This window comes from Prionailurus viverrinus, chromosome C1 (assembly GCF_022837055.1).
Source record: "Prionailurus viverrinus isolate Anna chromosome C1, UM_Priviv_1.0, whole genome shotgun sequence".
NCBI lineage: Eukaryota > Metazoa > Chordata > Mammalia > Carnivora > Felidae > Prionailurus > Prionailurus viverrinus.
This window is the reverse complement of record NC_062568.1, coordinates 19,307,112-19,332,280: the sequence shown is the minus strand read 5'-3', so window position 1 is coordinate 19,332,280 and position 25,169 is coordinate 19,307,112. Positions and strand designations below refer to the sequence as shown.

Genomic DNA, 25,169 nt, shown 5'->3' with positions numbered 1-25,169 from the left:
GGGGAATTCTACCAAACATTTAAAGAAGATTTAACACTTACTCTCTTGAAGCTGTTCTAAAAATTATAAATGGAAAAGAAAACTTCCAAACTCTTTCTATGAAGCCAGCACTACCTTGATTCCAAAACCAGACAAAGACCCCACTAAAAAGGACAACTATAGACCAATTTCTCTGATGAACATGAATGCAAAAATCCTCAACAAGATGTTAGCCAACCATATCCAACAATACATTAAAAAAATAGAAATGGAAGGAAAATTTCCAAACTCACTCTACAAGGCCAGCATTATCTTGATTCCAAAACCAGACAAAAACCCCACTAAAAAGGAGAACTACAATTTCTCTGATGAACATGGATGCATAAAATATCAACTAGTACCTTGTTGACTCACTAGGGTCAGAAACAGGACAGGGATGTCCACTCACCACTGTTATTCAACATAATGTTGGAAGTCCTAGCCTCAGCAATCAGACAACAACAACAAAAAAATTAAAGGCATCCAAAATCAGCAAAGAGGAAATCAAACTTTCACTCTTTGCAGATGACATGATAGTCTACATGGAAACCCCAAAGGCTCCACCAAAAACTGCTACAACTGATATGTGAATTCAGCAAAGTGACAGAATAAAAATCAATGTACAGAAATCTGTTGCATTTCTATACAGCAATAATTAAGCAGCATAAAGATAAATGAGGAATCAATCCCATTTACAATTGTACTGAAAAACATAAAATACTTAGGAGTAAACCTAACCAAAGAGGTGAAAGATCTATACACTGAAAACTATGGAAAGCTTATGTGAAGACACACACACACACACACACACACACACACACACACACACACGGAAAAACATTCTATGCTCACTGTAAGAAATATTGTTAAAATGCCGATACTATTCCAAGTAGTCTACATATTTGGTGCAATCTCTATCAAAATAACACCACCAATCTTCACAGAGCTAAAACAAACAATTCTAAAATTTGCATGGAACCAGAAAAGCCCCCAAATAGCCAAAGTAATGTTGAAAAAGAAGACCAAAGATGAAGGCATCACAATTCCAGATTCCAAGCTGTATTACAAATCTAAAATTATCAAGATAGTGTGGTACTGGCACAAAAACAGACACAGATCAATGGAACAGAATAGAGAACCCAGAAATGGACCCACAAATGTATGGCCAACTAATTTCGACAAAGCAGGAAAGAATATCCAGTGGAAAAACAACAGTCAATTCAGCAAATGGTGCTAGGAAAACTGGACAGCGACATGCAGAAGAATGAACCTGGACCACTTTCATACACCATACACAAAAATAAATTAAAAATGGATGAAAGACCTAAACGTAACACAGGAAGCCATAAACATCCTACAGGAGAAAACAGGCAACAACCTCGTTGACCTTGGCTGCAGCAACTTCTTACTGGACATGCCTCCATAGGCAAGGGAAACAAAAGCAAAAATGAACTATTGGGACCTCATCAAGATCAAAACCTTTTGCACGGCAAAGGAAACAATCAGCAAAATGAAAAGGTAACTGACGGAATGGGAGAAGATATTTGCAAATGACATTATCATATAAGGGGTTAGTATCTAAAATCTATAATGAACTTATCAAACTCAACACCCAAAAAACAAATAATCCAGTGAAGAAACAGGAAAAAGACATGAGTAGACACTTTTCCAAAGAAGACATCCAGATGGCTAACAGATATGAAAAGATGCTCAACATCACTCATCATCAGGGAAATACAAATCAAAAGCACAATGAAATACCACCTCACACCTGTCAGAACGGCTAAAATTAATAACTCAGGAAACAGATGTTGGCAAGGATACAGAGAAAGGAGAACCCTTTTGAACTGTTGGTGGGAATACAAACTGATGAAGCCACTTTTGAAACAGTATGGACATTCTTCAAAAAAGTTAAAAGTAGAACTACTCTATGACCCAACAAATGCACTACTAGGTATTTATCCAAAGTAAACAAAAAGCTGATTCAAAGGGGCACACACACCCCAATGTTTATAGCAGTACTATCAACAATGGCCAAATTATTGAAAGAGCCCAAATTTCCGCTGAATGCCAAAAGGATAAAGAAGAAATGGTGTGTGTGTGTGTGTGTGTGTGTGTGTGTATGCATGTATATATGTGTATGTATATATATGTGTGTGTATATATATACACACATACGCACACACATATATACATATATACATATACATACACATATATACATATATATACATAATACATATACATATATACATATATATACATATATAATGGAATATTACTCAGCAATAAGAAAGAATGAAATCTTGCCATTTACAACAACGTGGATGGAACTAGAGTGTATTATGCTAAGCGAAATGAGTCAGAGAAAGACAAATATTGACTTCACTCATATGTGGAACTTAAGAAACAAAACCAATGAACATAGGGAAACGGAAGCAAAATTAATATAGAAACAGAAAGGGAGACAAACCATAAGAGACTCTTATATACAGAGAACAAACTGAGGATTGCTAGAGGGGTTTTAGTTAGGGGGATGGGCTAAATGGGTGATGGGCATTAAGGAGGATACTTGTTTGGATGAGCACTGGGTATTTTATGTAAGTGATGAATTACTAAATTCTATTCCTGAAATCATTATTACATTACATGTTAACTAACTTGGATGTAACTAACTACCTACCTCAAGAAATAAATAAACAAACAAACAAACAAACAAACTGATTCTTTTCTCCCAGGTACTTTACTTTTCATGTAGGAAGACATATTTCCTCCTCTTCCAAACCTCTTTATTCGGGATTTCCTTACCTAATGTTACCCTGACAAGGATGAATGCAATAATCTTAGTCTCTAATTATCTTGTAATATCTGCACCTTCCATCTACAAAGACCATTCTGATCCTTTAGACCTTCCTCTTGGGTAGGACTAAGATGATGGCACACCAGCTCTTTCCTGTAGCCCTCATCTGGTCCATGGGAAAGATTTATTTTTTTTCTTGGATAAAACTCGGAAAGTCCAAAAAAATCATGTCTTGGTCATTCCAAACTCAAGGTAATTAATCAACCTATCTTTCACATACCTGTTCACCATATCCTTCAAACTGATAAACTGCCTCCTTGATCTTCTTAAAGGCACACTCATGGAGAGAAACATGCCCACCACTATTCTGCTCTGCAGGATATGGGAATAGATATCACAGCATACCAGAATCTCTCTTCAGAAATCTTCTTCAATCTTCTCCTCAATTTTAGTAAAGTGTTTAAGAATCCCAACACTAATTTTCCCCTTCTTTCTTCTTCCAAATTGATCATGACAGTCTTATACATTGGAATGTGGTTCCTGTTGTCTTCAGGTCTCAACTAAAACTTCCCTTCCTATGTATTCAATTACATATATAATCTGAAATGAGGTAACTTTGTTTTACAAAGCAGCTTAAAACGCATTTCTGTTTGATGTTAGTGCATTTTAAAAACATCATAAATTTAATCATAAACATAATATAATGTTCAGTCCCTAACTGCCAAGTTTTATAATCGACATCAGTCTGACAAATAGGATAATTCCCTCTATACTATTTTGTGATATGTGGATACAGACTGAACTGAATAGTACTTTTATCATGCTTTACAGGGGCGAACTCCTTGTGCACCTAGTCTCTCATTTACTTTTGATTTCAAATTAGTGGGAAAGCTAAATAACTACATACACATCTGGCTGTATCATTAAAATAACAGAATTATTAAAATCTTCACTGTTATATTCCATTCACTCAACTGAATAAGCCATCTTTACTCAAGTATAATTTAATTATGATGATCATAATTAATACTGGTTAGAAGGACTACAACTATAAAGCAGTCCTATAGTTTGTATACCGTGCTTGTCTTATGCTTGCTGTTGGAAAACACCTGGTTAATTTTAGAAGTAACGCAAACAATATGGAGATAGTATACATAGTATAGCAGAAAAAGCCCTTTGTTTAAAATCACTATCCAGTTCAGATCTGTATTCCCATTTTTCTTATTACTTAGACTATTTAATAAGTATTACCAAAATTATTTTCAGAAGCATTCTCTTTTTTTTTTGTTTGTTTTAGTTTTTCATTAAGTAAGCTCTATGTCCAATGTGGGGCTTGAATTCATGACCCTAAGATCAAAAGTCACATGCTCTACTCACTGAGCCAGCCAGGTGCCTTGCATTTACTCTTAAATGAGTATGTACACATGTGTATGCATTCACAGACAGTCACATAATACTTCAGTTATCTTCTGTTGATAATACATTATCTATAGTGATTGTTCCAGGGGGAAAAAAAAATAGAAGAAAACACTACACTCCAGGATATTTCATAGCTACAGGAATGAGGTAAGTTTACTCAATCTTTCAGATTCTTAGTTGTTTTTTTTTAATCTGTAAAATAGTGATAAAGCCAGTTTACTACTTTCCAGAGTTAATAAAATCTGGTAAGATAATTTATGTTAAAATTCTACATAAAGTGGTACAAACAGATAAGACAGTTCTATCATACTCTTAAACATACACATATGTACACATACACATAAAATTAAAAAAAAAACTAGCAGTAAGTACCTCATGGGGCTTCATCTCTGAAATTTCCTGACTGCTATTGGAGATCCTTTAATTTCAACAGTAACATGCTTTATCACTAAATATCACCACTTAGAATACTTTATGTAGAGGAATGTTTTGTAAAACTTCTCATTTGGCAGATTCATTGCCTTATTAGTGAAAGGCTATAAAAATTATATTTTCATTCTATATTCTTTTAACTAAGAACTTTAAAAATCAAAATGATTTAATATTTGCAATTTAGCAGGCTCAGTGCCTTTAGTAGGTAGAGGTGTCTTGCATACCAGAAGTTCATCTACAATTTGGAAGGTGATCTTTCTCCCAGAATTCTGAAAATGCTGTAAAAACTTTATATGGCACTGAATTGCTTCATTCCAAAACCCAGAGCTTTCTAATATGACCAGCTTAAAGAAATTTCAAGGCTGCAATCTTAGTATTTTAAATGAAATTGATAAGTTAGATACTTAACTTTAAATTTTCTGATCTGAATAAAAATATGAAGTTTAACAATTCCTTCCTAGACCTACAGTATGCACAAATTAGAAATGAGTGTAGCACTTCCCGCCCCCTCCCCCCAGCTTTCTGTCTCATATGAATCTAAACGAGAAAGCATATTGAATTGATTTAAATTGGATCCCACAGAAGGAAGCTGGCTGAAGACATGGAGGCTAACTCATAGTCTGTGACCAGACTGGTTTGTCTAATGATGTAGTTGTTGTCACAATAAATGACTACATGCACAGATTTCTGTCTAGTTAGACATTTGGCTTGAAATAAACATTCACAGAACTGAATCCAAACATCAAAGTAGGCCAAAAGTTGCCTTAAGCTCTGCCAACCTAGTGCTAATTCAACTAGGAGTAACACGTTTTTTTGTGGGGTTTTTTTTTCGTTTCACAACAAATGAGTCTTTCAATCTATTAAACTGAATCTGATGATGATTTGGGGAACATGTATGATGAGAAGATTATTCCACTGCAGTAGGTCTGGAGCCTAATTTTCCTGTCAAATGTCACTTACCTACTTTGGTATCTTAGAAGTGGAACAAATGATCCAAGAACTGAGAGAGGAAATACTTTGGCTGTGTAAATGGATTCAGGAAAAAGGTACATGTTTAACTACTTACTTTTTTTTTGTAATGCCTATTTTACAACTAGGTGTAGAGAGTATTCCTTTGTCTGAAATTAGTTCTAGCTCACCTTCCTAGGTTTCATTAAAAACACAATAAATTTAATGAAAGTAGTACCATACGTAAAAAGAGTTCGCATAGGGCTCCATTTAGTCTGTGTCACATATCTTGGAATGCCGTGCATTTGATTTGCAGATTTTTCATCCCATACAGCTGAAGAGAATAACATCTAGGAACTGTAGGGAAATATAGTAAATAAAGGACAGTACTAGTAGCACAGAGTTATTTGGATGGAAAATATATAAATACCAAACAAGAGACTTTCCAAATTACTTGGAGACTAAAATAATATACACAGCTAAACAACACTGAATGTATTACTCAGAAGACAATGATATACTGTGTATATCATTGATTTATATTGATATTTGAGGACAAAATAAAAAGAAAGTAACTGGTTAAATATGAATATTAATGCCTGGTTAAATAGCACCACACCAATTTTTTTCTAAATTGAGTTTCTTATGATGTTTATATTCTTTTTTGAACTAATAAACTAAGTATTGATTTCAAAGGCAGATATGGCTTTATTTAGCAACATGCAAGAACTGCAGGATTTCTTTTTTCCATTCAACTTGTGATATTAACCACGGGACCATACAATATTTGTGGGGTCCAGTGCAAGATGAAAATCTGAGCTCCCTTATCCAAATTAGAAATTTCAATATGGCAACAACAAAAAATGGGGCCCTTATAAGCACAGGGCCCTGTGCAACTACACAGATTACAGACTCATGAAGCCAGACATGCATGGAACCATCACCAAAACTTCCTACTGACTTTCATTTGTATTACTAATAGAATTGCAAAGACACAAAGGTAGTTTTTACTAAAGCATTATTCCTTGCCAACTTAATCAATGGAAACTTACCCTCCCACTGGGTCCACCCATACCTATTTATCTGACACATCAAAATGACCAGGCTGTAGAAAACATGGCAGCGAGGACAAGAAGTTGGGGAATTAAGACACACATCAACCTCTCCAGTTTCCTGCCTTTGATAGAAACTCACAATAGTGTACTGTTCATAAAATCCTTTTATTCCTTTACTGGAGAGATCTGGCTCACACCATTGGAGACTTGTGAAAAGATGCAACCCTGAGGAAAGTGGTTCAGAAACATTTGCTCTTTTTCAAGATCTTTTCTGCCTACATTGAAAAAGATAATAAATATCTATAATATCTGAATTAAAACTCCTGAACTTCAAACTGCCTTGTTCTTGTATCATTCAAACTCACATAATGCATTCACATAAAATATGAATAAAGCTTTTAAAACCATGACAAGATTAAATTAACTGATCTATATACATGAACTTTGTGAAATACCCACGTTCAAATCTTACATCATTATTAGCATTACAGCATACTACTGACATATATGTCAGTAGGGGGTTGGAACATATAGTCTGGGGTCACTACAGAAATTGAGCAAGCAAATTCTTCCTTTAATGTAGTCTATCGGCACACCTCAGTAATAATTATTCCATTACCTTTCATTTATTTAAGGCAGATTTTTTTCACAGCATTTCAAAGCTTGACAAATCCAGAAGATAATATCAGCATATTTAAATACTTAATTTCATCAAATGCAACTTTATTTGCTAAATAAGGATGTTTTCCATGTCCTTTCATCCAAATTCTCATGATAAGGCCTTTGATAAGATAGTATCATAAATTGATTTTCTACAGCAAATACACATATAAGAAAAATATACTAACTAAAGAAGGGGAAGAAAAGATTTACACTTTATAAGAAATTCTCAAAATTTAGCATCCAAGATAAAAGTCAGGAGATGGATTTTATCTGCCTCGTTTTTGAATTATACTATCATTCCAATTTAAAAGTTCATTTGAGACTTATCTCATGTATTTCCAATTAAATTAAATATTAGATAAATATTTTAGTAATTTATTTATTCCATACTGTTTTAACCATAAGAATTTGTGGCATATATAGCAATGTCTTTTGATTTCTTAAATGGAAAAGAATCAAAATTGTCTACTTCACTTACTCTTATGCTGTTTTAAATTAACAAAACAAGAACTCAATAAATAAATGAAAATCAGAAAGAAAAAAAATCAGTAATGGCAAACTGAAGCTTAACAATTAACTTGGATAGTCAAAGCCAAGCCACACTGAAATTTTAATAGTTCTCAACGAAAATTATCGTTCCCCTATATATTTGAAACCTAATCTATCATTTCATCAGTTAGTACACACTTACTATAATGGATCTTTCCTGAGGGCTACTTATTCTTAATGACATAGAAATGAGATATACTTCAATTTAAATTGGCACTCCTCTGAAAAGAATAAGAGAAAGCATGCCGACAAATTTCCACCATCTTAATGTTAAATGTATCAATGGTATGTGAAGAATTGCTTATTAGTGTTATAAAGTCTAGTTCCTGGCAATTTCCAGTGTAATTCACTCAGTTAATAACATTTCTAGTGTTCTCCAAACTTATTAATTACACTATAATGCCTAAATACAAAATTTAGAGTAGTTTAGAGAGTGTTATTTACAATAGTCCAAATCAATGTATTCTCTACCAGCCAAAAGTCTAACAATTTTCACACCAGTTTCATATAACAGTCATTTTCTATGAAGAGAGTCTGCCTTTGTTAAAAAAATAAAATCAAAATCTATATCATAATTATAGTTCATAAATAAAAAGATGTGGTTTTCTTCAACTGTTAAAGTATTAAGAAAACAAAAAAACAATGATATTAATTAAGGATAAAAGGAATTAAACATTTTCAAATATACTAAATTAGTAACTTTAAAATGCTTTTGATTAAAATGAATTGTACTTCCCCTAGATTTCTAATTAAGTAAGCTCTAGTTAGAAGATAGTTTCTTATTTAAGAAATTTAAGTGACCTACCACACAGAGCTCATGGCAGCAAACGATTTAGGTAGATTTTAATGTAAGGCAAGCATTACCTGGACAACTGGTATTTGTGGTATTTTACCTTGAATTAGCTCCCTAATATAATCCTGCACAGTTTAGTTTATTACAATTAAGATTATTAAATATTGAATTTCAGTGCAATACAAAAGCTTCAGAGAAACAGCAGTACTTCTACTTTCTTTTATGTAGAGAAACAAGATATGCTACTCTTTTTGCCTATATCTTATTCAAACAGTATTTAATAACTTACTGTGTAAACTCTACTATAGATTCATATTTTGTAACTGTAAGAATACATTCAACACTCTGCATCTATCCAAAATTGCTATTGGAAAACTTGCACTGACCTTTCAAAATTATAGTGTCTTTCAGCACAGACAGGTGATTTTCCATATCTGTAAGTGACACTAATGATATGATATGCAGTCACTGCAACTAGATGCCCAGGGGAGGCAAAGAGTAAATATTTGCCCTGCTTTTAGAAGTAGTGGAGATAAACACACTAAACAGGGAAATTTGCAGGCACCTGAACTATGTATGTAGGTACCCATAGATTGAACTTCTTCAGAATCATACCAAACATGGTGATAAACCAAAAAAGACAAGATGGACTTGACTTTAAATAATTCTCCATCCTAAGTTAGACATTGTTTTGTCATCTTGGGCTGCCATTACAAAATATTCTAGGATGGGTGGCTTAAACAACAGACATTGAACTCTTACAGTTTTGGAAGCTGAGAGGTCCAAGATCAAGATGCTGAGAGATTTGGTTTTGGGTGAGGGCCCTCTGCCTTAAAAAAAAAAAATGTTTATTTACTATGAGAGAGAGAGAGAGAGAGAGAGAGAGAGAGAGAATGGGGAAAAGGCAGAGAGAGAAGGAGGCAGAGAATTCCAAGCAGGCTCCATGGCGTCAGTGCAGAGCTTGAACCTACAAACCCTGAGATCATGACCTGAGCCGAAATTAAGTCAGACACTTAACTGACTGAGCCACCCAGGCAAGCCAGTGAAAGCCTTCTACTTGACTTTCAGATGGTCTACTCACTGGGTGCTCACAGGTTCTTTCCTTAGCATATGCACAGGTGGAGGGAGAGGAAGAAAGGGAGCAGGCTCTCTTGTCTCTTCGTCTTATGAGGGTTCCAATCCCATCATGAAAGGACCACTCTCCTGACTTCATCCAAACCTTCCAAAGTCCCCAACTCCAAATGACCATACGTTGGGGGTTGGAGCTCCAACATAGGAATTTTGGGGAAGACATAAACATTCAGTTTGCAACATTCATATTACTTGTAATTTTAAGATACTGGGTGTGGGTGCATAAAAACATACACATGTCAGTGCACGTACAAATATTTGTCTTTAATGCATAGTATTATAATAGATCCTCTTTTAAAGAGTTGAAATTCATTAATAATTTAATTGATTCACTTACTCATTTTCCAATTTCTCACTTAATTTTCGAGGACTTGCTATGTGTTAGAGAAGTGAAATGCACCTTATTCACTTTTATATAATATGATTTAAGACACATGAATATATTATGCAATCAATCCATACCTAGAACGGAATTAATCAGTGTCCTATTCTAAAGTTAATTGGACCCAGAATATTGATTATATTTGTGATTTTGTAAAATTTCATGCATTACGACACTATTACTGGCTCTAGTAGGAAAGCTTTTTTGTGTTTTCTACTTTAAAATATAATGTTCACATGGGGCACCCGGGTGGCTCAGTTGGTTAAACATCCAATTTCAGCTCAGGTCATGGTATCATGGTTCATGGGTTCAAGCTCCACATCGGGCTCTGTGCTGACAGCTCAGAGCCTGGAGTCTGCTTTGGATTCTGTCTCCCTCTCTCCCTGCCCCTCCCCACCCTCTCAAAAATAAACATTAAAAAGAAAATTTTTAAATGTAAGTTAACTTATTTACACTATTTTGTTCAATATATTTCTTAAATATCTGTTACATTAAAATGGATTTGTCTAAGTGCAAAGTTATAAAAATTATATTGCTGAATACATTATGAAACCTAAAATATCTAGTGAGCTTTCAGAAAAGGTTCTGAGAATATCGGACATTCATGCCTTTTCTTAATACCTAAATAGATTATCATGACAGATATTTCTATTTTATAACATTCATACCTAAATCCAAATTTCAGAAATATTATATACACTATTCACCAAAAATATAGTCAAGTATATATTCTTATATATTAATGTATCTTGAAAACGGTTTCAAGAAGTAAATACAATATTGCACAATTTAATTTTCCACTTAGAAACTAATGTTTGGTATGTTAGAAATGACAAGCTATGCCCAACCTACCATTATGCTCAATATAAATGAAATTTAAATCTTAGGGAAAGACTTTAATTTCTTGCTTTATAAATATATTTATTAAATTATTTTTAACTCATTTGGCAAGGTCTTATAATTACTTCTTCAAATTTATACATAATGTGCTTTAATTATAGAGAATGGGATCTGTTTGAGTCTTCCCATTCAACAAATCAAAAGTCTCAATTATATCCACAAAGGTCTTTGTCTTCCCAGTCACGGTTTTTGCTTTTTCACTTTAAGCATGCCTTCTTATAGAAGTTCCATTCTGCATCTTACTCAGAAGTACAGTCTCATTATTTCTGAAGTCCTGTTTTAGACTTCTTAATAAACTACCCTTCCAGTATTACAAAGAGCATGATAGGGTAACAATCGGGCTTCCTTCATGGCATACCTCACACTTACTGGCTGAATGGCTCTCTTGCCAGGTAGATGGCAAGCATTATGAGGTCAGGGCATAGTGTATACTTGGCACATGGCACAGTGCCTGGCTCAATAAACGCTTGCTAAAAGAATGGATTGATCATAGCAATATTCTATTATATAATGTTTTGTGTTTGTTTATTTTTAGGGGTCTTTTTGCTTCCTGCAAATGTATATTCTACTCTGAGCTAAGACTTCTAGGTCAAATACTGTTAATATGCTATAAAGATGCACCACACACAAAAACAGACAAATAGACCAATGAAAAAGAATAGAGAACCAATGGAATAGAATAAAACTGGACCCACAAATGTATGGCCAACTAATCTTTGACAAAGCAGGAAAGAGTATCCAATGGAAAAAAGTCTCTTTAGCAAATGGTGCTGGGACAACTGGACAGCAACATGCAAAAGAATGAAACTAGACCACTTTCTTACACCATATACAAAAACAAACTCAAAATGGTTGACAGACCTAATATAAGACAGGAATCCTTCAAAATCCTAGAGGAGAAAACAGGTAACAACCCCTTTGACCTCAGCCGCAGCAACTTCTTACTAGACATGTCTCTGAAGGTAAGGGAAACAAAAGTTGTCAAAAATTTAAGATAATCTGAGTAAATAAGTACTGAATAGAGCTACTGATATAATAATATTCATGATACTTAACTCCACAGAGATAATTATGAGGAGAGCAAATAAAAACACAACCCAATTGCAAGCAAATGCAGATGATAAGCATACTAAGAGAAACAATCCTATGGACAGAAAACATATTACAGTCACCACATGCAGTGTTCAACTAAAGTTTTGTAATTTAGCTACTGTCTTTTAGAAAGTGACATCAGAAGGTGCCCAAAGCTGACAGTGTCAATCTGAATCACAGAAGAGGTATCACCTTTGAGGCAAAGAGAGAAGACCATATATAAAGTTCAGCAAGTAGTCAAGAGCTGGTGACCACTGGTAATATTACATTCATCTATACTGGGAAAATGACATACTGATCAATTTCAGTCCACACTGCAAGCAGGAGCATGAAGTAAGTATGGCATGCATGTAACTTATTTTTACCTACATGTGGGATATCTGCCTGTGAGCTTCTGGATTAGTGTACAAATACATATGTGAAAATGATTAATACTAAGTAATTGCTATCTACACAGCATAGGCAAACTAACAATAATTATAATTCTCCACGTGCATCTATTTTTAACATTTTTTAAAATATGTGCATTTGGTGCTCTCTCTTCTTAGCTTTCGTTTTGTGTATTCAATTTTTTAAAAGGTGATATGCTGGGCAAAGAGAACCTTTGATTAAGGTACATTTTCACTAGGTGTGTACAGACACTTACTTGACCATGTGACCTGAACTACTGATGGGAAGATTTGTCTGTAGTCCTGATTGGCTCAATAGTATTTTTTTAATCACCAAAATACATTATTAAAATCTAAATAGCATTTTGGCAGTCTGTGTTTAATCACATAAGATCAAATGTTTAAAAATAACAAATTTTAGGATATAATTCATAATTCTTCTCAACTACAACTATTATTAATCATATTTAATTTTTTCCTCATAGTTATTAGATATCTTTTGACAACTCCTCTTTAAATTCCTCCCCACTCCCACTGTCTCCCTGGGTTTCATACAGGCCTTCCTATGATTAAAATGCCTACTTAGTTATTGGAACCAAAAAGACAATCTTTGTTTTTACTTTCAAACCTATAGATTGGTTATTTATTAAATAAATATTTATTGAAGACTTACTCTCTATCTAGCACTGCCTAGGCTATACAATAATGACTATTCCAGACACTAGAGAGGACACATCAGTGAAATTTTGTGCTATTATTGTTGACTCTTCTAATTACCCTCCATTCAGCTAAACCACATACATCCACAAGAAATGAGTATAGTGCATCTATGATCATAAAAGCCTGCTCTCCTCCCACTTCCAATCAGAAGGGAACAACTTTTCAAGGCTACATAAAAATAAGAAGGTCCTGTGATATCCTAAAATGTATCTCCACTGTCATGCATCAAATAATACGTATACTCAAACTTGCTACACAAAACAAGTTGATTTGTTACTAGAACAAATCTCTACTGATAGTTGTGCCCTCTACTGATAGTTGTAGCTTACCTAGCCAGATTGCCTTAGGTTAGCACCTAGATTGTTCTGCTGTAGAAGTAGTGCTGCTATGAAACAAACAGTTGAGAAATTCAATATATACTTACAGAAATCACAAATACCTTATTTACTTATGTCCATAATAAAATTTTTACTTGTCTTCAGAACGAAAAATGTAAGCAGAAAGAATTCATCAATTTTTCAATCACTTTATTCTACCAGAGACAGTGACCTATGTTTATTTATGATGTATAGAAAAATAATCTGATAGGTGATAGCTAATGTTAACTATGTACCCATGAAAAACTATTGCCCAGAAATATGAATACAGGCATTCATGGCCACATCTGCCTTTTATATATGATGTTTTAAAGATGTAAGCAGATTTTTTAAAGCTTTCTTGAAAAGGTCATTATAAAATAATTATAATACTAAGTTCAAGAATGTAATTTAGTCTTATAAATCTACCTCATTATTAATCGGCTCAAATCTTCTGAAGTTAAAAAAAATCAATGTTTAATAACCTTTAGTTTGATACTGACATTTACCCATATATTAAAAAAAATAATTTTATTTACTGATACGGAACAGTCTTCATATTATATCTTTTAAAGGAAGGTACAACACAATTTGCAATATGTTATCATTTGTGTGAAAAGGGAATAAGAAAAATATATCTATATATGTGTAATTATATAAAAGTATATTATAGAGTGTCTCAGAAAGGATATCCAAGAAAATAGTAACATTATCATTTCTAGAAACTAAAATTGGGTGGCTGAAAGACAGGGGTGAGGGGAGGACTGTCAAAGAGTGAGTTTTCTTTTGTACCTTTGAGTTTTCAACTTTTTTTTTTTTTTAATTTTAGTGGAAGAGAGAGTGAGTGAGTTGAGGAGAGACAATCTTATGCAGGTTCCCTGCTCATTGCAGAGCCTAATGGGGGGCTCAATCCCAGGACTTTGGGATCATGCCTTGAGCCTCAATCAAGAGTCAGATGCTCAACTGACTAAATCACTGAAGCACCCTGAATTTTGAATAATTTGAATGCCTTAACTATTTATTTTTTTTAATTTAAATTTAAATTTTATTTATTTTTATTTTTTAGAAAGTACTTTTTTTAATTTTTTCATGTTTATTTATATCTGAGAGAGAGGGAGAGACAGAGCACAAGGTGGGGAGGGGCAGAGAGAGATAGAGATACAGAATCTGAAGCAGGCTCCAGGCTCTGAGCTGTCAGCACAGAGCCCTAAGTGGGGCTCGAACTCACAAACTGCAAAATCATGACCTGAGCCAAAGTCGGACATTTAACCAACTGAGCCACCCAGGTGCCCCTGAAATTGAAATTTTAAAAAATCTACTGACACATAATGTATACGTATGTATATGTGTGTATGTGTATGTATCCTTATAAAATGTTTCCAATAATCAATATATTATTATAAAGTAATTGCATACTTCTCCCAAAGTACTAGGCAGTTGTTTTCTAAAACAATAACATCAAAAAGCCTCCTCAAAATAAAATACATGTATATTTTAAAAGAAAATTTAATTGCATTTTCGTCATAAATATTATAGTATAAAAAGTAATATTGAGTCAGGGAGAAATATTATTCACATCTGAAGAAAACTAAATTTACTAGCAATTCATAACTCCCCTTCTCTCTTTTTCTTGGTTACCTATGTATCTCCATCATTTTACTACATATAAATTAATCTGTCAATGAATAACACTTTTAAGATAAGTGTCTGTGTTTCATTTATCCTCTCCTACCATTTTTTTAATTTTCTTATTTAAATTCGAGCTAACACATATGGTAAAATTGGTGTCAAGTACAGAATTTAGTAATTCATCACTTACATGTATCACCCAGTGCTCATCACAAGTGCCCTTCTTAATCCCAATGTAGCCCCTCTTTTTTTTTTTCAATATATGAAATTTATTGTCAAATTGGTTTCCATACAACACCCAGTGCTCATCCCAAAGGGTGCCCTCCTCAATACCCATCACCCACCCTCCCTTCCCTCCCACCCCCCATCAACCCTCAGTTTGTTCTCAGTTTTTAAGAGTCTCTTATGCTTTGGCTCTCTCTCCCACTCTAACCTCTTTTTTTTTTCTTTTTTTTCCTTCCCCTCCCCCATGGGTTTCTGTTAAATTTCTCAGGATCCACATAAGAGTGAAAACATATGGTATCTGTCTTTCTCTGTATGGCTTATTTCACTTAGCATCACACTCTCCAGTTCCATCCACGTTGCTACAAAAGGCCATATTTCATTCTTTCTCATTGTCACGTAGTACTCCATTGTGTATATAAACCACAATTTTTTTATCCATTCATCAGTTGAATGTAGCCCTTCTTAATCCCTTGTCCTCCTCCCTCCATCAACCCTCTGCTTATTCTCTATTGTTAATCTTTCCTAGCATTTTCTTGCTAGTTGATGTCCATCATTTAAACAACAATTTGGAGGAACAGAAAAGTTTATGTATTTTCCATTTCTTTGTCCCTGTCCACTAGCTGTCTTAATAATCAAATTCTTGATATGCTGTATAAGTCACCTAATCATGTGAATTATTAGCTCCTCAGTTCAATTATAATCATAAAGTTTTCTTCTGAATCAATTTTCACATATTAAAACATTTATCTTCAGAAATGTTTTGGTGTCAAAAATTACAATCAAAGACTTTTCATCACCATGTTCATTTATACATTGTCTGAGCTTCTTATGAAGTATTTTAAACTCTAACAACTTTGGAAATATATTATTTGTCATTGTTCCCCATTTTTAAGTGTGTGACATCACTCTTCCTAGAGGGCTTAAATCAAATCTCAAACTATAATCTCTGATGTTGTAGTTACTTGTTGATTGCATTTTATTGCCAAATGTATATTAAACTAATTATTTTAAAAATACTGTGGCTATGGCTTGTACAAATTAGTCCTTTTTCATAGTGTATTTTCTTCTAATTATGTATTTCAATGTGTTTTAATATTTTTATTCTGTGGCTGAAACAAAGAAGCTGATATTTTATTAGTCTCTCAAAAAAATCTCATCTCACTCTTTCTGGGCCTCTCTTCCTTTCCCTCTCTCTCCCTGTGTCTTTCTCTTTATGTGACTACACACACACACACACACACACACACACACACACACACAGGAACTCTGAGGAACTTTTATACTAATGATGAGTATGCATAAATGTGAGAGTGTGTAACACCACTGATCTATAAGGCAATCTATGTGTGAGTGTGTAATATCCCTGATCTATAAGGCATCTACTGAATGAACTTTGATGATTCTCTAGAAGTAATGAGTTTGTACCACCTATTCACAAACTTTCATGATCACCCCTTTTGAAGCAAAGCCTATATTTTAAAAATACCTTGCAGACTGTGAGTGCAGTTTAGGGTCACATAATAGGAGCTAAAAGCTAATTGTCCCACCATCCATAATGTAAACAGGAGACAAAGGTTTCAGGATTATGATAGTCTAGTCAAAAAGTGCTGACAGACTTCAACAGATATAAACAACAGTTAAACACTTTTGCTTTTACATGGGACAATAGTTTTCTGATAAATCTCTATACTTTTGGGTGTTTCAAGTTACAGGATAGTGTATAAAAATGTCTTTTGTATTTATCTACATTACTTAACAGTATCTATTTGTAATAGATACCTGTTTTACATCATTTTAGTGGAGAATCAATTTGTCATTCCATTCCATTTCTAATGCAGTAGTCCAACCCAACCCAGAATGCATTATTGATATGGAAATGAGTGTAATTAGCAGCGTAAATGATCTGTTATTTATGATACAAGTTAAAGCAGTAAATCACCATTGGTTCACTATCATTACTATGCAAATAGAAGAAGGCAGTTAATGGTCCATGTGTTAAAAACAAGCCACTTGCTTGCTCATTTGCAAATGAAAGGCAAGGGTGAGGGTTTAAGGTAGAAATGACAGTTTATCATATTGTCAGTCCTGGTGCATGGACCTAAGAAAACCAACACACAAATAGTTGCACTAGTTTTAAAATCTACCCCCTTTCCATGAGCACTGGGTGTTACATGTAAGTGATGAATCACTGGGTTCTACTCCTGAAACCAACACTACACTGTATGCTAACTAATTTGAATTTAAATATATATGTATTTTAAAGGTATCCAGTCTCTCCACTGCATATTTGGCCTTAAGCCTTCAAATTTATCTTTAGTTTCTTCTAATTTGGACAATAAATATTGGAATAATTGTGAGTGCTTGTAATTGTTTTGCAGTGTATGGATACTTTTTATGTCAGCTGGGAAAAACACCATAAAAACTTCTATTATGAAATAAAATATCATTGATCATATAATTCACTTCATTTTCCAACAAATATATTTCATTCTCTTGTAAGTAGGTAAACTAGCAATGATTTGAGGACCCAGAGACTAAAAGAAATATTAGTGAGCCTTATTGGAAATTATGCAGTATACCTATAAGAAATTGTCCTTTCTTGCTTGGTCCCTCTTGTTTAATTTTTCAGGGAATGTCAGCTTGTGGGGGCGGGGGGAGGGGGCACTGGGTGCATAAGCTACAAGCTAATGTTTGCCTAGTGAAATGGGAACAAAAGTAGGATGCATGAAAAACTACAGGAGAAAGAGGGACTGAGGGCAATAGCAAATTCTACAAGCTTCATTTGTATGGGTCTGATAATTTTTAAACTACTTGGAAGTTATTTATAACATAAATACAGAACTTAGAACAATAATGCCTTTATGTTGGAAATGCATATAGTAGATAGGATTTCAATCTTACTTAGATAAATCAGCTCTATCTTTGCAACAGTATAAAAATAACTGACAAATCTCTTGTGGAATCTTTATTTTTCATTAAGTTATGGGCTCAAGAATGACTTACAAACTGGGCAAAGTTTTTTAATAAAGGAAATAATATATTTATATACAATATATTTATATTTATATCACTTAAATATATAATATGTATTTAATTTAATATATAAATATTTATATATTTAAACATAATTTTTTAATTTATTTTAATTATTAATTTTATTTATTAATTTAATTTTTATTTTAATTTAATTTTTTTTTAATTACTTATACACAGTAATTAGACCTGTCTCTTAATTCATGTTTTTAGGAGTCAAGTTATCTTTTATAAACACTATATTTTTCTTCCTTTAACTCCAAGGAAATAGCTAGATCATTGGGTTCCCTTAACTCACTGGTTTCCAAAGATAACTCCCTTCTTGGTATTTGCCTTTAAAAACTTTAAAACCATTGAGGAGATTAAACCAGAGAGAGGGTGAAAGGATTTAGGGTAAAGCCCACACATTAGTATCAAGAAGAGAAGAGACCAAAAAAAAAAAAAAAAAAATACACTAAATCTGGGAGGAGAAGGGAAGTCTCAGGCAATATAGACGGAGTAGCCTAAGTCCCCCTCCCAGGCAGCACTTTTAGGAAATGGCCTAGGTACAGGGGACTATTTGCTTATTCCCCAATTTATGAAAGTCCTAGCAACCAAGAGATGGCACAAATTAGGATAATTCAAAGAAAGTTAATATAAAAATTATTCATTTATAAAGTTGTTAGCAGTACAGGGGAATAATAAAGAATAGTGTGGGAATGAGACCAGCTCCTCTGTGCTGGCATCAGCCCCAGGCCCAACAAAACTAAACCAAAGAAGAGAAATATACAGAGCAAGGAAAGTCTCACAGAGTCGGCTTCCTTTGTTGAAGAACACAGATAAAGATCTCACAGGGAGGAAACCAAGGAAACAAATACCCAGCCTCTCTATCCTTTATCACTCTGATTTCCTACTGTAGGTTCCCAAACGGATTAGTGGATAAACTTAAACAAAACCCAGAAAGTAGAGGAGTCCATGAATAATTATCCACCCACATCAGCCTTCCACTGAGTGGAAATGCAAAGCCAGAATTGTTTAAGTTGTGGAGCCTTACATCTTCCGAGGATCCCATAGGCTTGGGTAGGTGAGCATAGCAGAAATGATGGTCATGTTCTAAAAAACTAATCGTCCTCTCCCAAAATTGTATAGGACATTTGCCAACATTTACTAAGCTCTTAATCTGCCCCATGCATTATAATAAACACTTTATAAGAATTATCATCCTTCTCCTTTACAGTATTTTCAGACAGGTCCTTTTATTACTCTCATTTTATAGAATAGGAAACTGAGGCACAGAGGGATAATTATCTTGTTAAAGAACGCAAGATAAAATTATGGTAGTTAGATTCAAATCTGTATGGGTCTGGTTCTGGAGCCTGTTCGCCATATTTAATACTTTCTAATATTTGACTAAAATACACTGACAAATTCCCAGTTGTGGAATGTAATTAAAACAAAATATGAAAATTGTAAATCAATTTAAAACTATTAAGTATAATTTGAGTTAGCAGGTTCTTATAACTAATGACATTAATAGTTTAATAATATTAATAATAATATCTATCATAACTTGTCTTTGACTCTGTACCATTAATTTGGAGGGGAAGCAAAAGAATGGAATTCATTCACTCATAGAATTGCACCATTGCTCTAAAAAGAGATAAAGAGGAAGGAACCATTTGGGTAAATATACTCATTGGGCAGATTAAATCATCTGCTTTGCTAAAATCTAACAGGTTAAATATATATTTAATGCACTTCCACTAAAAGGAAACTTAATGATTTTGAGGACATGAAAGGAATTCCACTGAAATATTAAAAACATACTTCTAAGATTCAGTAATTCATAGAAAGCCTTTCTGAAGAACTGTCTTATTCTGTTTTGTTTTGTGTCACATTTCGACTTAATATCAAATGTTTCAGAAATTTAATTTATAATGAAAACAAAAGTAAATAAGGAGGTAGATGAATGGATTGATGAACAGACAGAGAGACAGGCAGATAGACAGATAAGGCTGTTGTTGAGTGAAGGCAGCTATTTGTTTCATATTACATAAATTTATCTCGAGTTGCAACATGGTTACTGGCCTCAAAGAAAGTCATGCTTATGAAAGAAAGTAGATTCATGTCTGGTATTTATTATGTATCTTGGCTTTAAACGTTAATTTTTTTCTTATATTAATACTTGTGTCTAATACACAGATAGAGGATGTGTTTTACCTAAGGGAGAACTGCATTTGCAAAAACTGTGTACATGACATATAACTAGTAGCCATATTTTTAAAATCTATACTTTGTATACATTTAATTGTATTTAGGCCAGAATATCTTCTTTTTGTTTTTACATAAGACCTACCAATAAAGAGAAATTACTCAAAATGAAGAATCACCTTCTAAAGCCAATTATGTCTCTTTGTAGGTTTTATTTACTTTGTATGCTTTCTATATACAAAAATTTTCACTTTATGTCATTAATACAAAAAAATCAAAGCATTTTATTTTCTAATAAACACAAATAATATATGTTAGAATTATTATTTTTGGTCATCAGGATCATAAGTGCCATAAAAATGCTGCTGCTTAGTAAATAGGATTAATTAGTTATTAATCCTGTTATGTGCATTTTGAGATACCATTCAACAATCTTATTTACTGTGAGGCAGCTAAGACAATGACTAACAGAGTAGTTCCTAAAAGGGTTTAATCTTATCTTGACAAAGCAAGAGGGGAAAGGCAGGGAGGGAGCAAGGTGAATAGAAACAGAGATCTCTGAGACACAAAGATTAAGAGACAGGGGCAGAGAGAGAAAGGCAGAAAAATAAGGAGACAGAGATTGAAATTGAGGCACCGATTAATGACCTTCTGTCTCCAACTCTGGTCATGTCAGTATAAATGATAAAAGATGTGGTTGCCTGCCCACATTGCCTTTGCTTGGGAGGAACTGTGGGCTTAATTGCTTCTCATACCTTGATGATGTCATCCGGATTTATGGATGTAAATTTATATATTAATGGCTCCCTTTTTGAAAGACCTCTCCCCAGAACTCCAGGCTTATATATCCACCTGTGTACTTAACATTTCAGGATGTCAGGTAGCATATTAAGCATAACATGACAAGGTAAACTCCTGATCTCATGGTCTACACTTCACCCAAACAGCAAATGTCACAATCTCCTTCATCTCACCTCAGTTGATGGCAATTCTATCCTACCACCTCCTCAGATAAAAACTCTTGAAATTATCTTGTATTCTTCTTTTGCTTTGAAATCCTGCACCCTGTTTCTCAGTAACCCTCCAGATTCTCTACCTTTAAGGTGTATCCAGAATCCCACTCCTCATTTCCATTGCAACTACTCTCAACAAAGTCAACACAATCTCTCACCTGGATTATTGCCCTTGACCTCCTTCAGTCTATTCTCAACCAAAGAGCCAGAGTATGGAAAGTATGTCAAATCAGGTCACCCAACTTTTCAGAACTGAACAATAACTTTTCATATGCCTAAAAATTAAATCCATAGTCTATTACATGCCTTCCACCCCTGCTGTCTCCATAACCCCACCTCTAATGACGTTTGCATTTTTAAAAATAAGTTTATTTTCAGAGAGAGAGTACACACAAGCAGGATAAGGGGAAAGAGAAAGGGAGAGAAAGAAAGATCCCAAGCAGGCTCTGCACTGCCAACACATAGCCCGACATGGGGCACAATCTCATGGGCCGTGAGATCACAACCTGAGCTGAAATCAAGAGCCAGATGCTTAACTGACTGAGCCACCCAGGCACCCCATTGCTTGCATATTCTTACCCACCATACACACAGTTCTTACTACCTCTTTTAACACAGCCAACACAGGGCCTTTGCACTTGCTGTTCTAGTAGCCTGCACCAAGATTTACCATCTTCTTTACTTCCCTCTGATCTTTGCTCAAATGCTACTTTTTCAGCAAGTCTTTCCCTGATGACCTTATGTAAAATTACAATTTCAATGTTCCAACATTCGTTGCTTTTTTTAATTTATTATTCTCTGTAACATCTATCATCTAGTGTCTCATATATATTTATTTTGTCTCCTTTGACTCTAATAAGTCAATGATTTTGTCAAGTTCATTTATTTAAGATAAAGAGAGCAGGAAAGGGGCTAGGAGAGGGAGAGAGAGAATCCCAAGCAGGCTTTGTGCTGTCAGTGCAGAGCTTAAACTGAGGCTCAATCTCATGAACCTGAGCTGAAATCAAGAGTCTGACACTCAACCGACTGAGCCATCCAGGCGCCCCAAGGATTTTTAGCTGTTTTATCCATGACTAATTTCTGATGACTAAAACATTGGTTAAACTTAATAAAAAATCATGGAAAGACAACACTTTACTGTCTTGTAGTAATCGAGGAAATATGTTTATTTTGATCTTCCCCTCTCTGTCAGTATCACCCTGAGGGATGGCTTTCCCTAAAAGGAGGTGAAATAAAATATCCAATGGCCTTCCCTCCACCGCAGGAGGCATTGAGGAGCCATGGCTCTGCACTTACCCTATGGCTGTGGGCCTCAAGGAGTGCCAGAAGGTAACCAAGAACATGAGCAAGATTAGGCACAGCCTCCACTGTGGGCACCTTACCAAGCATACCAAGTTCATGGGGGACATGATCCAAGAGGTGTGTGGCTTCACCCCCCATGAGCAGGAGAGCTATGGAGCTGCTCAAAGTCTCCAAGGACAAGCTTGCTCTCAAGTTCATCAAGAAAAGGGTGGGGACACATCCATACCAAGAGGAAGAGAGAGGAACTGAGCAACATCCTTGCAGCCATGTGGAAAGCAGCAGCCAAGAAAGACTGAGCCCCTCCCCTCTCTATGTAATAAAGCCTTTTTGGAAAAAATAAAAAACCCAATGGCCTTAATGTTTATGCTTATTAAGAAATACAAATAGAGGGGCACCTGGGTAGCTCAGTCCATTAAGCATCTGACTTCAACTCAGGTCATGATCTCATGGTCTGAGTCAGGCTCTGTGCTGTCAGCTCAGAGGCTGGAGCCTGCTTGCAATTCTGTGTCGCCATCTCTCTCTGCTCCTCCCCTGCTCATGCTCTCTCTCTCTCTCTCTCTCTCTCTCTCTCTGTCTCTCAACAATAAATAAATGTTAAAAAATTAAAAGAAAAAAGAAATACAAACAGAAGTGTATTAACAAAGCTATTTTAGACCATAATTTTCAATGTGTTTCCCCAATGTGTAACCTTAAAAAAGTAACACACAATTTTATGTTTCTGTGTAATTCACTGCTACGTGCTATTTGCTCTTCAGTTACTTTTAATATGATTAAATAGTAAGTAACCAGGATCATGCCGCTGTACAACTTGTGTACCCAACTATGATTCCTAGGCTATCTCTAATCATTTAATGGGTGCTCTCTCTACATACAATACTATTGGAGATGTCCCCTCATGAGTATTAAATAATTTGGCTTCTATAAATATAGCCTTAAATTTTATAATTTAAAGGCAAAATTAGACTTCACTATTTCTAAATGTCACCAATAATAATAATTAGCAGTTACATTAACTTACTGAGAATTAGTTGATAAGGATCCAATTAGATTTTTAAATCATCATTGCAAATTATTGAGCTGTATTTTCAAGAAACATATTTTACATCATTAACAACCCATAGCAGTTTGAAGGGCAACATTTTTTTTTAAGAATGACCTCTGAGAGACCTACTTTTAGTTAGTCTGTTCACTGAAGAATAACTCCTGTAATTAACGTGCCTCATCTCTTTCCTGAGATATTCAGATGGGCAGTGAGAAAGAGAATGATGGCTATAAACACCATGATCATCTCTAAACCTAAGAATGCACTACTGTCCTCATATGTTACACAGCATTGATTATGTGGTAGAAAAGTTAGTTAGAACACATGTGCACCTAATGTTATAGTAGAAAGAGTTAGATTCTGTATATTCTTAAAGCATAATATTTTATAAACTTTATACTGCAGGAGATAAATGACATCACTTGTTGATAAGCAGGCTTCATATAATTAACATTTTCTAAAATACTTTATAAAATTCCACCAATTGGAATTTTCATGCTGGGTATTGTTATTCAAGCTCCAGTTTGCATCCATTACCAGTGTATAAATTCATGTGGAAGCTATATGAAGTCAAGTAAAGCTTTCTTTTTACCTTCCTGTTAAATGTAGAACATTTTTTCCTATATATGTATGTATGTATGTATGTATGTATGTATGTGTATATATACATTTTTTAACTTGAGAAGACACTGAGGTAAATTTAACAATTCTCACTCCTGCTAGAAATTATACATGATTTCTGAAAAGGCTAACATGTTCAACCACTTGTGTTTTTATAGAAAAATGTATCTACACATTTTAAAACTGGCAAACTACAAAATGTTGTAAATTGTATCTCTTCTTAATACACATTTCAGACTATTTATTCTTCAGTTCACACACCAGGCCCTCAACAAGAAAAACTGACCTAAGAAAGAAAAAAAAAAAGTCCTTGACAGAAATCCTTTCCTAGAAGAATTCTGATCCACATACAAAATTACTGGCAACGAAGAACACATATATATCTTGGCATGTTAGAAAATATCATTTATTATTTCCTGGTTCTATAGTAAGTCAACAGGAAGACACAAATATTCAAGATGACAAAT

The 25,169-nt window shown here is 34.3% G+C and overlaps 1 protein-coding gene and 1 pseudogene across 1 annotated transcript in view; one reads left to right on the top strand and one right to left on the bottom strand.

Moving 5' to 3' along the window:
* ERBB4 (erb-b2 receptor tyrosine kinase 4) overlaps positions 1 to 25,169 on the bottom strand; it is a 1,149,310-nt gene that overhangs the window by 1,022,013 nt on the left and 102,128 nt on the right. The gene's annotated exons all lie outside the window — the stretch shown is intronic.
* On the top strand, positions 8,127 to 23,335 carry LOC125172690 (60S ribosomal protein L36-like; annotated as a pseudogene).